The sequence below is a fragment of the Rattus norvegicus genome, chromosome 7, assembly GCF_021556685.1.
Source record: "Rattus norvegicus strain SHRSP/BbbUtx chromosome 7, alternate assembly SHRSP_T2T, whole genome shotgun sequence".
Taxonomy (NCBI): Eukaryota; Metazoa; Chordata; class Mammalia; order Rodentia; family Muridae; genus Rattus; species Rattus norvegicus.
In genome coordinates this window covers 14,859,859-14,874,871 of record NC_141540.1, presented here as the reverse complement: position 1 = coordinate 14,874,871, position 15,013 = coordinate 14,859,859, and the positions used below count along the sequence as shown (strand labels likewise).

Here is a 15,013-nt window from a genome sequence, read left to right as displayed (position 1 = left end):
ACTAGGAGAACAGGGGTCCCGGGGTGAGGGTAAGGTTCAACTGTAGACACAGGGTAGTGGTCGGTTAGGGTCAAGGTTCAAAGTAGATTGTCCGGAACTCGAGGTACAGGAAAGAATAAGAGGTACGTCCCAGGACCCAATACCAGGGTCAAGGCCAGGAGTGACAGGCTGTGGTCAAGATTCCCAGGGAAGGAAGGGTTCTCATCACCAGAGTGGGGAATCAGGGTCTGCCAGAAAGGGGAAGAGGGGTCATAGGAAACTGGGGTCAGTGTCAAAGATGGACAATGGAGGTCGCAAAAGGAGTCAGGATTCCCAGAGAGAAGGGTCAAAGCGGGAGCAAGAAGTCCACAGGGATGGGAGAGTTCAGGTTCACACGGAGTGCAGCCAAGGGGCTTGTCGGCCGGGGGCGGGGTCAAGGGTCACAGGTGGACATGGGGACAGGACTCATGGGGCAAGACGGAGTCTGAGATCCACGCAGAATGTGGGGTCACATCTCACAGAGAGATGGGGCGAACGGGGGTCGTAACCGGGGGCGGGGTCACGGGGTCGTGGGGAGGGTCAGAGGTCGCGGTGCCGCACTCTCCTCCGCAGTCGCTCCCGCCCTGCAACCCCAGAACGGCCGCGAGAACTACGGAACCGGGGCCTGACCGCATGAGTCGCGTGGGGATCGCGGAAGGGTCACAATGGTGTCTCGGGCCGGCGCCTCACCTCAGACCTGGTCGCTGAGCCCGCGACGCCTCAGTTTCCCGGAGCCTCTCAGCGGCCGCCGCTCACTTCCGGGTTCTGGACGCCATCTTGGCGGCGGCGCGCACTTCCGCTTCTGCAAGGGGGCGCGGCCTTAGGGGCGGGGCTTCTCAGGGAAGGGGGGCGGGAGGACAGGATCTTGGTACCTCTGGGAACCGGTCCCTTTGACTGTCCCCTGCCTCAACAAATGAACTTGACCATGCTGGGCTGTATGATCTTCAGTTTCCCCTTCAGGTCTTTGCACATGCCCTGGCACACTTGCAACATCAGATCCCACCAACTTCTTCCACCCTTGCTTTCCTCAGCTCCCTTAGAACTATCTAGAAGCCCTTTCCTTTTTTTCTTTCTTCTTTTCTTTTCTTTTCTTTTCTTTTTTCTTTTTTCTTTTTTTTTTCTTTTAGACAGTCTCACTTATACAGCCTTGGCTGGACTAGAACTCCCAAAGATCCACCAGCACTCTACCAGTGCTGATGTTAAAAGCATAAACCAGCATGCCTGGTCCAAGCCCTTTCTCACCCCCACCATAGACCTAATTAATGTCTCCCTTCTCAATCCAGACCTAGGGCTTTGGCCTCCGTGGGGATAAAGCCAGTTCAGTCACCATCCCCTTCCCAACTGGGTATCATGACTTCAGACCCAGAGCCACCATCATTGCCTGTGTCCTGCAACCCTGAGATTAGATTTGCCTGTAGATAAATAAATGAACTGTAGGAATGCTGCTTTATCTCCATGTAGCCCTGGCTGTCCTGGACTCCCTCTGTATACTAGCGTGGCCTTGGACTCAGAGATCTTCCTCCCACTGCCTCCTGAGTGTTGGAATGAAAGGCATGTGCCACCGTCCCTGAATGAGAACCTGGTTCTTTATTGTGCCTGTAGAAAACCCCTGTCTAGAGGACAGGGGATCGTGACTATACATCCTCACATAGGTGCTCAGGGAAAGGGACCCAGGCAGGAGTCCCTGCATAATGGTGAGGATACCACTGGGGATCACGAAGGCTCTAGAAACTTGAGTTTGAAGTTTAAGCAGGAGTTTGTCACATAGACCAAAAGGAAAGACAGTCCAGGTAAAAGAAAAGCCGTTTAAAAGCCTGGTGTGGGACTGGGCAGTGGTGACACGTTCCTTTAACTCAATCTCGGCTCTGGGGAGGCAGAAACCGGCCATCTCAGTGAGTCCAAGGCCAGCCAGAGCTACACAGAGAAAAATGTCTTCAAAAGCAAACAACAACAATAAAAAAGCCTGGTACAGTTGGGGAGCTGGCTTGGGCTAAAGTGCTGAGGACCCAAGCTCCACCCCCACCCCTAGGGGTGGTGGCACAGGCTTACATTATAATCCTAGCGCTGGGGGGCAGAGGCAGGAGGGTTCCTAGAGTTCTATGGCCAGCGGACCTAGCCTAGTGGGCCCGCCCATCTCAGGTCTGTGAGGGACCATGTCTCAGAGCAATACAGGTGGTTCCTGAGGAGTAGCTTTCAAGGTTAACTTCTACCCTACACACACACACACACACACACACACACACACACACACGCACACGCACACGCACACGCACATGCACACACTCATATGCACACACAGAGAGTAAAGAGTTTGGAAGTATGAGAGCCACAGGGAGGTCTGAGTCCCACACTGAGGAACCAGCTTCCTCTCTTCTCAGTCCTCTGAGGATTGGTGTTACCTGCCCTCCCAGAGGAAGAAAATGGAAGTGGAGGACTGTCCTGCAGTTAGCCCCAGGTCACCTAAGGAAAGGGATGGAAGCGACCTCGGCCACGTCCAGCACGGGAAGCCATGAGGTCACTACGGGTAATTTTGCCTCAGACGGAGGCAGTTTGCCCAGCCCAGGGTGTATCTAGCCTTGTCAGCCTGAAGGAATTCGCCAAGAAGGGGAATGGCTAGGGAATTAGTCAGATTTGGGGATTTCCGAGGAAACATAGGAGTCAGCTTTAAAGAGCATCAGGGACCTGGCTCTGAGTTCATGGCCCAGTTTTAAAGATGCAGCAGCATGGACTTGCTGTGTGACCCCAGGAAAGGCACCTGACTCCTCTGAGACTTTAAACTAATGAGCCATATCCTAGGTGGTTCCACTGACTACACTGACAAAGTGTGGACTCTTTGTTTTGAGAACTGTCTCAGGCACTCAGGCCAACCCCAAACTCAAAATGTAGGCAACAGTGACCTTGTACTCCTGATCCTCCGGCTTCTACCTTCCAAGTGCTGGGGTGATAGGCATGTGCCTGGTTTACATGGTGCTGGGGATGGGACCCAGGGCTTAGTGCATGCTGGGCAATCTACCCCTAGAGCCCCAGCCCAGTTTTAGAGTTACAATTTGGTGTAGGGGGTGGGGGGCTAGATCCATGGGGAGGGATGAAGCCCAGAACCTTAGACTAACTAGGAAAGTGCCCAGCCCTGTCAGGATTTCAAAGGACAGAAAAGCCTGCCAGTGAGAGCTAAGGACCAGCAGCCCTCACTTCTCAGACTGCAGTGTACCCTGCCCCGGCTTCCCTGTGGAGATCTGCCCATTTCCAGCTGCAGCCAGCTCCTCTCCAGATTCCCAGCACTCAGTCAGACCAAGCAGCAGGTGAAGCAGTGTGGCCAGGCAGGCCTGGACCTAGGGATTCACTTCCTGTTTCCCTATAGCCTGGAAAGTCCCGGTGTTCCCAGGCTGCCACCGAAGCTTCTCCTCCTCCTCGCAGTCCCCCTGGCCACTTCTGTTTTCTATACCCACTTCCCCTGGTGGGGGCCCCCAGTCTGGCACCGCCTCTTCCCTCTCCACCTCCCCCACCCTTTCATCTCTCTTCCTCAAGCTCTAGCCCAGCTCTCCTCAGTGCAGAGGGGGACACTGAGGCAGGAGCAGCTGCGGCACAGAGAGACCTCACCCCAATAGCCAGCATCACCCAGTGGAGACATCCTCCTCCTCCTCCAGCGCCTGACCCACCTGTAGGAACTACTTCCTTGGTGTCCCCGGGTGTCTAAGGCCACTGTCCCAGGATCTGGGGCTCCCAGCTCTCTGCCTCAGGACATAGAGTCAGATCCTGCTAAAGCCCTGTTAGAGCTGTAGTCTGTGCCAAGGCTTCGGGGAAGCAAACCTGCCTGACAGGTTTGAGATCCACCCAGTCTGGGCCTTCCTTCTCTACAGGGAGAGGCTGCGACACCTGGGACATCCGTGGAAGCGCTCATCCACACACCTCCACTTTGTCCTGAGTGGGTCCTGAGGTTGGGGAGCTGCAGACTGGACAACAGAAGGTCAATGGGAATAGTAACGGAATGAGACACCGGGCACATGGACGGGGAGGTCCAGGACTGGATGTGGGGATGACTGAGGAAAGGGCAACAGGAAGCCATAAAAGGTTGTGGAGCAGGGATATGGTGGATCCAGGGCAGAAACAGCAGTCAGAAACATGGTGGCATAGTATGTTATCCGGGGACACTAGAGATGAGGCAAGGACAGTGTGACTGCAAAGCCAGCCTGAGGAGTCTTAAACCATAAAGGAGTGGGGGAAGGGGAAGCAACTCAAGAGCACTGGCTGAGATCAGGTCCTAGCCCCCACCTTCAGAGCTGCCTGCAACTCCAGTCCCATGGGATCTAACACTGATGTCCATACACACAGAAGTTTTTCAAGTAAAAAGAGGGCTCTGGAACTTGACTTACAAGTGGAGCTGGTGCTTGGAGTCCCATAGTAAGGGACTGAAAGCCTGGGGGCACACATAGACACACAGACAGAAGCAAACATACATAAACACATGCATACATATGCATATATACACACATATACACACATCCCATACATGCACATGCACATTTACACATACATACATACATACTATACACACATACACACATGCAAACATTCATGTACACATGCACATACACATGCACATATACATGCACATGCGTACATACATGTACACATGTATATACATATGCACACATACATACACATGCATATATGCACACATACACATACATACATACATGTGCACATACACATATGTATGCACATGCAAATATACATGTACAGTGTATATATACATATGCACACACAGAGACATATACATATATATGCACATACACACACAAACAACTCAAACGGACACACACACACACACACACACACACACACACACACACACAAATATACACTAAAAGCCAAAGGCTCAGCTAGTGACAGACCTAGAGAAGAGAATGGAGGGCTGGAGAGATGGCTCAGTGGTTAAGAGTCTCTTCCAGAGGTCCTGAGTTCAATTCCCAGCAACCACATGGTGGCTCACAACCATCTGTAATGGGATCCGATGCCCTCTTCAGGTGTGTCTGAAGATATACTCATATTATATCTGAAATAAATAAATCTGAGAGAGAGAGAGAGAGAGAGAGAGAGAGAGAGAGAGAGAGAGAGAGGAATCCAACTCTAAATGCTATACCACCCAGTACCCCCATAGGGAGACATGTGTAACATAGTGGGGGAGAGAGGAGGCCCCTCAGGGGTCCCTTAACCCCACATTGAGCTCCCAGCCCAATACCAAACCTCGACTGGACTGAGGGCCTCCCAGTCAGCTCTAGAGCTTTGGTCAGATTCCTGAGAAGTTGGGACCAAAGGGGGTAGGGCTGGGAGCAGAGGGCAGAGGAGGAGGAGCAGGTGAGGGTAATGGAGGAGGGGTGAGGTCTCAGAGCTTGGGTGTCTGGAGAATGGGAGAGAGGGTTCAAACAGAGCAGAGTCATGTGACTCTGTTTGTTTTTCTTTATCTCAGGTGTATTTAGTGGCTGCCCTGGGGACAGGCCGCAGGTCGGGCACTGGGACACTAAGCACAGAAGAGGACAGAAATGGCCGAATCCCTGACTACTGGCCACAGGAGTCCCTAGAGGTGGCAAAGCCACATCCTATTCCCCTCGGTCCTAACCAGTGGTATTAAGGGGTTTGAGCCCTGCTCTGGGGATTCCTGGGAGTTGCCACCCAGCCCAAGGGAGATTCCAGGAAAGGTGGGTCACTCTCCATCCTGGGGACAGAGGGGCATTTGGAGGAGGGAATAGAACCCAGCTGGTCCGTCAGCTCAGCTGTCCCCACTGGGTTCAGAGTCTGGGATTCCAGCAGTCTGAGAAGGGGTCTGATCAGAGGACTGGTCACAGGTGTGTGTTTGCCATTGCGGATCCTCTCAGAACTCCAAGTCCAGCTCTTCCACCGGATGCTGCGAGGCTCCAGGCAAGGCTGACAACCTGTTTACACTGCACTACCTTAAAAACTCACCGGGTAGCCCTGGCTCACACCTTCGATCCCAGCGCTCAGGAAGCAGAGGCAGGTGGATCTTTGTGAGCTCAAGGCCAGCCTGGTCTACACAGTGAGTTCCAGGACACCCAGGGCTACACAGAGAAACTGTCTCAGGAAAAAAAAAGAAAAGAAAAGAGAAAAGGTGTCATCGACACCAGAGGAGCTTTATAGGGGTTTATATAAACAACAGGAATGGAGTGCTGTGCTTCTATAGGATGGGGACCCTGTTATTCTTTTGGTGCTGGGGATGGAACCAGGGTCCTTGAGTGTGTTAGGCAAGTGTTTTCCCACCAAGCTAGATGCTGTATGTCCAGCCTTATACAGATGACCTTATTGTCAGGAATGACTAAACTGGAGAGTGAGACCCCATAGCCAGGCCTTGAGGGAGTCCCAGGTGCAAACCATGTGCGCCATATGTACTGGAGTATTATGTGGCCCTGAAGAGGGATGAGCCTCTGATACAGGCCAGATATGGAGGGACATTGAGGACACAAAAGATCAGTGTGGGACTCCCTGGAAGGAAATGTGCAGAAGAGAGGAGTCTGTAAACAGCAAGATGATTCATATGCTTGTCATCCCAGCATTCAGGAGACTAAGAGAGAAGAATCAAGTTTAAGTCCAGCCTGGGCTACCTGGGGGATGCAGTTCAATGATGGAGGATTGGTCTGATGCATGTGAGACCCTAAATTTATTCATTACAAGTTATGCAATAAACACACGTAGAGTTGGGCATGAAAGTCCAGGCATGTCATGCCAGCACTTGAGGGGCTGAGACAGGAGGATTGCTGTTAATTCAAGGGTATCCTGGGCCACAGAGGTCTTCAATAACAGAATAAAAATAAACTATGATAACTGGACATGAGCGGTACAAATTTGTAGCCTAAGTATTCAAGAGGCAGAGGCAGGCGGATCTCTGAGTTCTAGGCTATCGTAGTCTACAGAGCAAGTTCCAGAATAGCCACCCCCCTCCCCCCCACACACACCAAAAAAAGACAGGTATTCGGGACATACACAGTAGAGGGCTGGAGGAACAGCCTTGGTTGGTTGTATCACCAGCCTGCATTAGTTAGCTACAGCTGTGTAACAACTTGCCGTGACCATGGTGTGAATGTTCCTCACTATGCCCCTGGATTAGAGAAGTCTGTACAGCTGGATCGGTCAGGACGGGAGTCTATAGAGACCCAACTGGCGAGCCCACCCATCCTGCTGTACACGGGCAGTGTTTGCTCCCTGGGTGTGTAAAGTACTCACGATGACGTCTGCTGGGAGAGGCATGGCAGCATGTGTTGTGTTCATGTGACAGGCGTTTGTTCTACGTGTATAAATGTATGTCTGTGCACCACACAGGAGCCCGGTGCCCACGGAGATCAGAAGAATCCATCAGATCCCCTAGAACCAGAATTAGCAATGGTGGTGAGCCACCATGTGGGAGCTGGGACTCTAACCCTGGTCCTCTATAAAGAACAAGTGCTCTCAACTATTGAGTTCTCTCCCTAGCCCCCACCCTTTCATCACTGGTCTCACCATTTGGCCCTGGCTAGTCTGGGACTCCCCTGTGCAAAGTAGGCTTCCTTGAATTTACAAAGCTCCATCTGCCTCTGCCTCGGGAGGGCTAGGACAAAGGCGTGTACAGCCATGTCCTGCATGCCTGACTTCTTTGTGCTCCACCTCACTGGACAGAAGCTTTGAACTGACAGTGTGTACTTGGCTGGCTTTGTGTGTCAACGTGACACTAGCTGGAGTTATCACAGAAAAAGGAGCCTCCCTTGAGGAAATGCCTCCATGAGACCCAGCTGTAAGGCATTTTCTCAACTAGCGATCAAGAGGGGGAGGGCCCAGCCCATTGTGGATGGTGCTGTCCCTGGGCTGGTGGTCTTGGGTTCTATAAGAAAGCAAGCTGAGCAAGCCAGGGGAAGCAAGCCAGTAAGTAACATCCCTCCATGGCCTCTGCATCAGCTCTTGCTTCCTGACCTGCTTGAGTTCCAGTCCTGACTTCCTTTGGTGATGAACAGCAATGTGGAAGAGTAAGCCGAATAAACCCTTTCCTCCCCAACTTGCTTCTTGGTCATGGTGTTTGTGCAGGGATAGGAACCCTGACTAAGAAGACAGTATCTCTTGCACTCTTGCAGATGTGTGTGAAAACGATGGGGTGACACTTCATGACAGCTGTGTGAGAATGTGGGACAGGGTCATCCCCGTGGAGAGTAGAGGAAGCCTGGGATTCACAGGACTTTTTGCTTTTTTTTTTTTTTTTTTTAAGGAGAAGCCAGGAAAGTTTGAGGGTAGCCTGTGCCAGATAGGTAGAATCTTAGAAGGAGAGGAAAGGAGGAGAGAAGGGGGGAAGGAGGGAGAGAGGGAGGGGGGAGGGAGACAGAGGGAGGGACAGACAGATGGAAAGGGAGAAAAGCACAAAGGAAAAAAAGCTGGCAACAAGGTGCAGCTAAGCAACAGAGGAGGAATTCAGGGTCAGCCTTGACCACACAATGAATTCTAGATCAGCCTGGGCTAATGGAGAGCCCTGTCGCAAAACAAACAAGCATTGCAACAGCCGTGAAGCTCAGGGAAGACCTTCATGGGGCAGCGAACATGGCTCTGCCCCATGTGCTAAGATTGCTGCACCAGCTGGGGTGGGGTGGGGTGGGCTGGGGCCTTTAAGGAAGAACACTCAAGGGTCTAGGAGAGAAAGTCCTGCTCTTAGAGGTGAAATTATACCATGAAAAAGATGCATATCAGGTGACTTCGAGCCCCTATCCCACATCAGGCAGCTGAGGTTGGAGGCCAGCTGTGGACTTGGGGAGCAGGCTTTATCCTTTCTCTCCTATGCTACAGGTTCCCATACCAGAGGATGGGGATTTAGCCCTGAGTCTCCTGTCCCAGACTCCCACTCTGCCACAGGCAGAAAGATAGCTCTCCAAGGCCCCTGTGAAAGTTCTGAGGGTACCCCCCTCTCACAAGGTAAGACAGAATTGCCTGTTTCTCAAATGGGCCTTATGGTACGAATAGAACCCTGAGTCCCGAGCTAGTGGTATTGCTCGGTTTGTATCAGTCAGCTATGGCTGCGTAATAAAAGAACCCAAAAGCAGCAGCTTCAGACTGATGGATACACCAGCTCACTAACATAATGGGTTGCTAGGCTGCCTGTCATCACTCACTCACTCATTCATTCACTCATTCATTCGCCTATTTACTGAGTCATTCATCCACCACAGTCTTTACTCACTCATTAATTATTTAGTTATTGTCAAGGATGCTGAGTATCATCAGTGAGCCATATGAGGGCAGGGTGATGGTGCGAAACCCAGGCATAGCCAGGCCATATGAGGGCCTGGGGTGGCAGAATTGAGCTGCATGTGACATTGCACAGGACAGGTTAGACCCCACAGAACCTGGGCTCTCCAGCTCTTCAGGCAGTGCAGGGTGGCCTTGAGCTGCTCCTGCTACCACATCTATTTAAACATCATGAATTTATCCAAGTTGGGGGCTGAGGATGGACCCAGGCCACATAAGCCCCCGCTCATCCACCTGCTTCTGAGGCGCGTCCTGACCCTCTCGAGCTGCTGGCATTCTATTCGTCTGCTTTCGTATCTGTGAGCGTTTGCCTAGCAACGTATGTGCACCACTTGCATGAAGTCCTGAGGTAACCAAGAAGGCATTGACCTCCTGGCACTCGAGGAGAGGGAGTCAGAGCCACACCCCACTTAAGATGGAGTTACAGGAAGTAGTTGTGAGTCACCCCAAATTCACAGAGACCCACTGACCTCTGCCTCCCTCTGCTTCGCTATTGGCGAGGTTAAAAGTTTGCATTACAGCTGGGTGTGGTGTGCACACCTTGAATCTCAGCACTCAGGAGGCAGAGACAGGTGGATCTCTGAGTTCAAGGCCAGCCTGGTCTACAGAGTGAGGTTTTTTTTTTTTTAAAGGTTTATTTATTTATTTTTAATATTTATTTATGTGATTACACGGTAGCTGTCTTCACACACACCAGAAGAGGGCATCGGATTCCATCACAGATGGTTGTGAGCCACCATGTGGTTGCTGGGAATCGAACTCAGGACCTCTGGAAGAGCAGTCAGTGCTCCTAACCGCTGAGCCATCTCTCCAGCCCAGAGTGAGTTGTTTTCGGACAGCCAGGACTCCTTGGAGAAACCTTGTCTTAAAAAACTAAGAGGGGGGAAAAAAAGAGTGCTTCACCATGACACTGGACTTGATTTGTAATTTAATATTTTTTGAGGTTTTCATATGTGCATACAGTGCTATTGTTTGTTTCTCTGTGTAGCTCTGGTTGTCCTAGAACTTACTTTGTAAGATCAGACTGGCCTTGAACTCAGAGATCTGCCTCCTGAGTTCTGGGATTAAAAGTATGTACCTGGCTGGAGAGATGGCTCAGTGGTTAAGAGCGCTGACTGCTCTTCCAGAGGTCCTAGTTCAGTTCCCAGCAACCACATGGTGGCTCACAACCATCTGTAATGGGATCCAATGCCCTCTTCTGGCCTGGAGGCTTACATGCAGGCAGAAATCTGTATATAAGAAATTTTTTTTTTTTTTATTCTTTTTTTCGGAGCTGGGGACCGAACCCAGGGCCTTGCGCTTCCTAGGTAAGCGCTCTACCACTGAGCTAAATCCCCAGCCCCTAAGAAATATTTTAAAAAAAAATGTGTGTACCACTACAGTCCAGAGAGTCTAGAGGTTTTCACCGGACAGTTTCCGGTGGGTGTTTTGGCTCAAATTATCCAAACATTTATTGGAGTGTCTTCTTTTTTCTTCTTGAGACACTCTTGCCCTCTGCAGTCCAAGCTTGCCTTGAAGTCAGAGAGCCACCTGCCTCTGTCCCCGCCTCTGCCTCCCAAGTGCTGGGGTTAAAGACTTGAACCACCACTTCTGGCCAAGTTTTTTTTTTTTTTTTTTTTTTTTTTTTTTTTTTTTTTTTTTTTCCGGAGCTGGGGACTGAACCCAGGGCCTTGTGCTTCCTAGGCAAGCGCTCTACCACTGAACTAAATCCCCAACCCAAGTTTTTATATATATTTTTAAAAAGATTTATTTATTATATATAAGTACACTGTAGCTATCCTCAGACACACCAGAAGAGGGCATCGGATCCCATTACAGATGGTTGTGAGCCACCATGTGGTTGCTGGAAATTGAACTCGGGACCTCTGGAAGAGCAGTCAGTGCTCTTAACCGCTGAGCCATCTCTCCAGCCCAGTTTTTATATTTTTATTTTTATGTTTTCCCCCCTCTTTAGAGACTTGTAATGGCTATTCCTGGTTGTCAACTTGACTATATCTGGAATAAACTAAAAATCCAGAATTGGAGGGCTCACCTGTGATCCAGACCTTGAGGCAGGAAGACACAAGTTTCTGACCTAATCTTGGCATGGAGAACTTGAGGCATAGTGGCCATGAAAAGCTTAGGTCCAGGCAAGGTGGTACACACCTTTAATCCCAGGAGACTGAGCAAGAGGATCTCTGAGTTCAAGGTCAGCCTGGGACAAAGGAAGTCCCAAGCATGGTGGTGCACACCTTAATCTGGGCCACACCTTCCGCCGGAGACCTACAGAAGGACATTGGAAGAAGGAAGACTCTTTTTACTTGCCAGCACATCTGTTGGAATCTACCAGCCTTGTGGGACTGAGAATTACTAGATCCTTGGACTCTGCTTCTCAGCTGACGATTGCTGGAGAGTTGGAGTACCCGTAAGTCCTCGTAACAGATTTCTGTATAGAGACATTTCAGAAGCTCTGTGGCTCTAGAGAACCTGACTAATGCAGACAAAGTATCACTATGTAGCCCAGGCTGGCCTGAACTCACTATGTAGTTGAGGATAGATCCAGATGACAGTACTGCTAGTGTGGTTTATGTGGTACCAGGGATGGAAGCAGGGATCCTGACCCGTCAAACTGTGCCCTACCCACTGAGCCGGCTGCAGGCTTGATGTGGAATCTGCAGGTTTTTTCTTCCTGGTGGCATTACCTCCCCCAGTGCCATTTCTTTTTTTTTTTTATATCTTTTTTTAATTTTTATTTATTTATTATATATGAGTACACTGTAGCTGCCTTCAGACACACCAGAAGAGGGCATCAGATATCGTTACAGATGGTTGTGAGCCACCATGTGGTCCCAGTGCCATTTCTGATGTGCTTCCATGGTCTGTAATCTGCTACTTCTGAGGGGAAAGTCATATTATTGAAGTGGTACTGAGTTCCCAAATTTATAAAGTAGCTGCACTACCAGAACTCACGGGTTCGGTTCCCGCTGGCCACAACTCTTTATAACTCCAGCTCCAGGGGATCTGAGGCCTCTGTGAGGTCCTGAATGTGATGCGTGTGCACGAACAGACACACACACACACACACACACACACACACACACACACTCTCTCTCTCTCTCTCTCTCTCTCTCTCTCTCTCTCTCATATATGTACGTAAATACAATAAACCTCTAAATATATCTATGTCTCTGACCCAGAGTTCTCACCAGAGTGATGACTCTTCTTAGAGAATTCAGGGTAACATCTTGGTCAGGTGTGGCTGTCCCACTCCGGGAGCTCCAGGTTCAGAATGGGTGGGGACCAGGATGATGCTTATTGCCCCTAAAGCTCCCAGGATGCCTTAGTGTCTGTCAGGTGAAGGGTGTAGGTGTAGGTGTTTGAGACTTACTTATTCTAGGAAGCGCAAGGCCCTGGGTTCGGTCCCCAGCTCCGAAAAAAAAAAAAGAGACTTACTTATTGTTGCCATGCAATGGAAGGTGAAAATCCAGAGAGTCTCCCTGTGAGGAGCTGCTTGGGCTGCAGCTCTGGAGGTGGGGGAACGATATTCCCTCCAGCTGTTTCCTTCATCTTTGTCTCTCCTTCCTTTTTCGTGAAATTTTTTAAAAGATTTATTTCATTTATGTGAGTACACACATATTTCAGACTCACTAGAAGAGGGCATCAGGTCTCATTACAGATGGTTGTGAGCCACCATGTGGTTGTCGGGATTCGAACTCAGGGCCTCTGGAAGAGCAGTCGATGCTCTTAACCGCTGAGCCATCTCTCCAGCGCTTTGTTAGTTTCTTAAGTTCAATTTTCATGTGTATGAGTGTTTTGACTGCATGTGTGTATGGCACCATGTGTCTTCTGAGGCCAGAGGAGGGTACTGAATCCAACAGAAGTGCATATGAGCCACCATGTGGCTTCTCTGAAAGAGCACCAGTGCTCCTCACCTCTGACCCTGCTCTGCTTTTTTTTCTGTTTGTCTAGCCTGTGTTTTCCCTCAACTTGTCTTCAGATCTGTTTCTCTGATCTTTTTTTCCTTAATTTATGTGCTAGCATGAGTCAGTTCTCCTTCCTCCATGTAAGTCCTGGGGTTTGAATGGAGGTCGGTTGAGCTTGACCACCAAGGCCTTTTGCCCACCCCTAGTGGCGTCTCTGTCCCTTATGTCTCCTTACTCCAGGACTGGCCTTCTGGCAGTCCACCCCGCCCCCTGGTGGCCTCAGAGGGAACCGTAGATTCACGGATCTATGGACCTTGTAACCCGCGTTTGAATAGTGTGTGGAGGGGAGTCGCGCAGGGTGAGCACTAGCCGTTCAATCATATCACAACCCTCATTTTCATACATGCAGTTAAAAAGGACACGCCTATAAAAGTAAACAAGTTAAATTTTTATAGGAAAGTGACCAAAACCCAAACCACCCCAAAATACTGCAACACAGTTGAGATGAGGCCAGCGGCCACATCAATCTTACCCAGACATTTTTTTTTTCTTTTTTCTTTTTTTCGGAGCTGGGGACCGAACCCAGGGCCTTGCGCTTCCTAGGCAAGCGCTCTACCGCTGAGCTAAATCCCCAACCCAGACACCTTTTATTTTTTTTAAAAGATTTATTTATTTATCATATACAAGTACACTGTAGCTGTCTTCAGACATACCAGAAGAGGGTATCAGATCTCTTTACAGATGGTTGTGAGCCACCACGTGGTTGCTGGGAATTGAACTCAGGACCTCTGGAAGAGCAGTCCATGCTCTTAACCTCTGAGCCATCTCTCCAGCCCCCAGACACCTTTAAAAAAAAAAGATTTTCTTATTTATTTTATGTATGTGAGTACACTGTCACTGTCTTCAGACACACCAGAAGAGGGCATCAGATCTCATTACAGATGAGATGCGAGCCACTATGTGGTTTCCGGGAATTGAACTCAGGACCCTTAGGAAAGCAGTCAGTGTTCTTAACCACTGAGCCACCTCTTCAGCCTACCCAGCCACTTTTTTTGACAACTGTTATTTAAAACTCTGTGTGTTGTGTGTGTACGCGCGCGCCTGCCACGGAGCGTTTAGGATCAGAGACAAACTGTGAGAGGCATTTCTTGCTGTCCACCTTGTGAATTTACGGGGTTCGAACTCATGCGGTCAGACTTGACGTCAATCGTACGCAGCCGCTGAGCCATCTCACCAGCCCAGCGGCTCTTATTTTGCACACGAAACGCTCCTCTCTATGGCACCAGCTTGGGTCTATCCCCACACTGATCTCAGTGGCTCCAGGTTCCGAAGTGTCAAATTTGGGCTACTATTTGACCTTTGACTCCGCCCCCAAGGCCGTTAAGAACAAGCAGTGGCTAGATCACTTTAGGTATCCAGGAGTCCCTTTCTTCCCCCCACCCCCACCCCCCGCACCATGCCTCCAGTCGCGGCTGTTCCCAGAGGACGTTGACGCGCGTGAACTCTAACCCGAGGCACGAAACTCCGAGGTCACCACCGGCAGCCCAGAGATTTCGCTGGCCAGTCGCACTTGCCGACGGGCGTCTAGGACAGCCACTTACAGATAAGATCCCGCCCACACACACCAACCAACTGCCGAGGGGCGGGGCTTGAAGCCACAGCCCACGGCCGCTCCCTTACAGTCACTTGCTTACTCCAACTCCCATTGACCGGCGTCTGAGACTACCAATGAGAATGTAGATCACGCCTTCACAAGTGGAACCCGAGCTGTCCAATGTCAGCTCGGGCGCCCACCCAGATCCAAATAGTCCAATCCGCGTTGG

The 15,013-nt window shown here is 50.4% G+C and overlaps 1 protein-coding gene and 2 long non-coding RNA genes across 6 annotated transcripts in view; 1 reads left to right on the top strand and 2 right to left on the bottom strand.

The window, feature by feature from the left end:
- The window catches only part of Sbno2 (strawberry notch homolog 2), a 43,814-nt gene extending 42,998 nt beyond the window's left edge, over positions 1-816 (bottom strand). Inside the window, exon 1 of one of the 3 annotated variants that reach the window (XM_087556993.1) lies at positions 709-816. The gene's annotated coding sequence lies outside the window, so the exon portion shown is untranslated. 3 annotated transcript variants of the gene reach the window in all.
- Positions 817-3,562: 2,746 nt separating this feature from the next.
- LOC148004451 (uncharacterized) lies at positions 3,563-8,051 on the top strand. The gene is made up of 4 exons (XR_015625076.1): positions 3,563-3,676; positions 3,876-3,982; positions 5,486-5,714; positions 5,862-8,051. It is a non-coding gene; the product is annotated as an uncharacterized LOC148004451 (long non-coding RNA).
- A 5,784-nt stretch (positions 8,052-13,835) lies between these two features.
- Positions 13,836-14,762, bottom strand: LOC134479811 (uncharacterized). 2 transcript variants are annotated; one of them, XR_015625074.1, is made up of 2 exons: positions 14,646-14,762; positions 13,836-14,034 (listed from the first exon to the last, which is right to left on the bottom strand). It is a non-coding gene; the product is annotated as an uncharacterized LOC134479811 (long non-coding RNA). The 2 variants fall into 2 exon arrangements; XR_015625075.1 differs by having other exon boundaries at positions 14,651-14,762.
- Between the last annotated feature and the right edge of the window lie 251 nt (positions 14,763-15,013).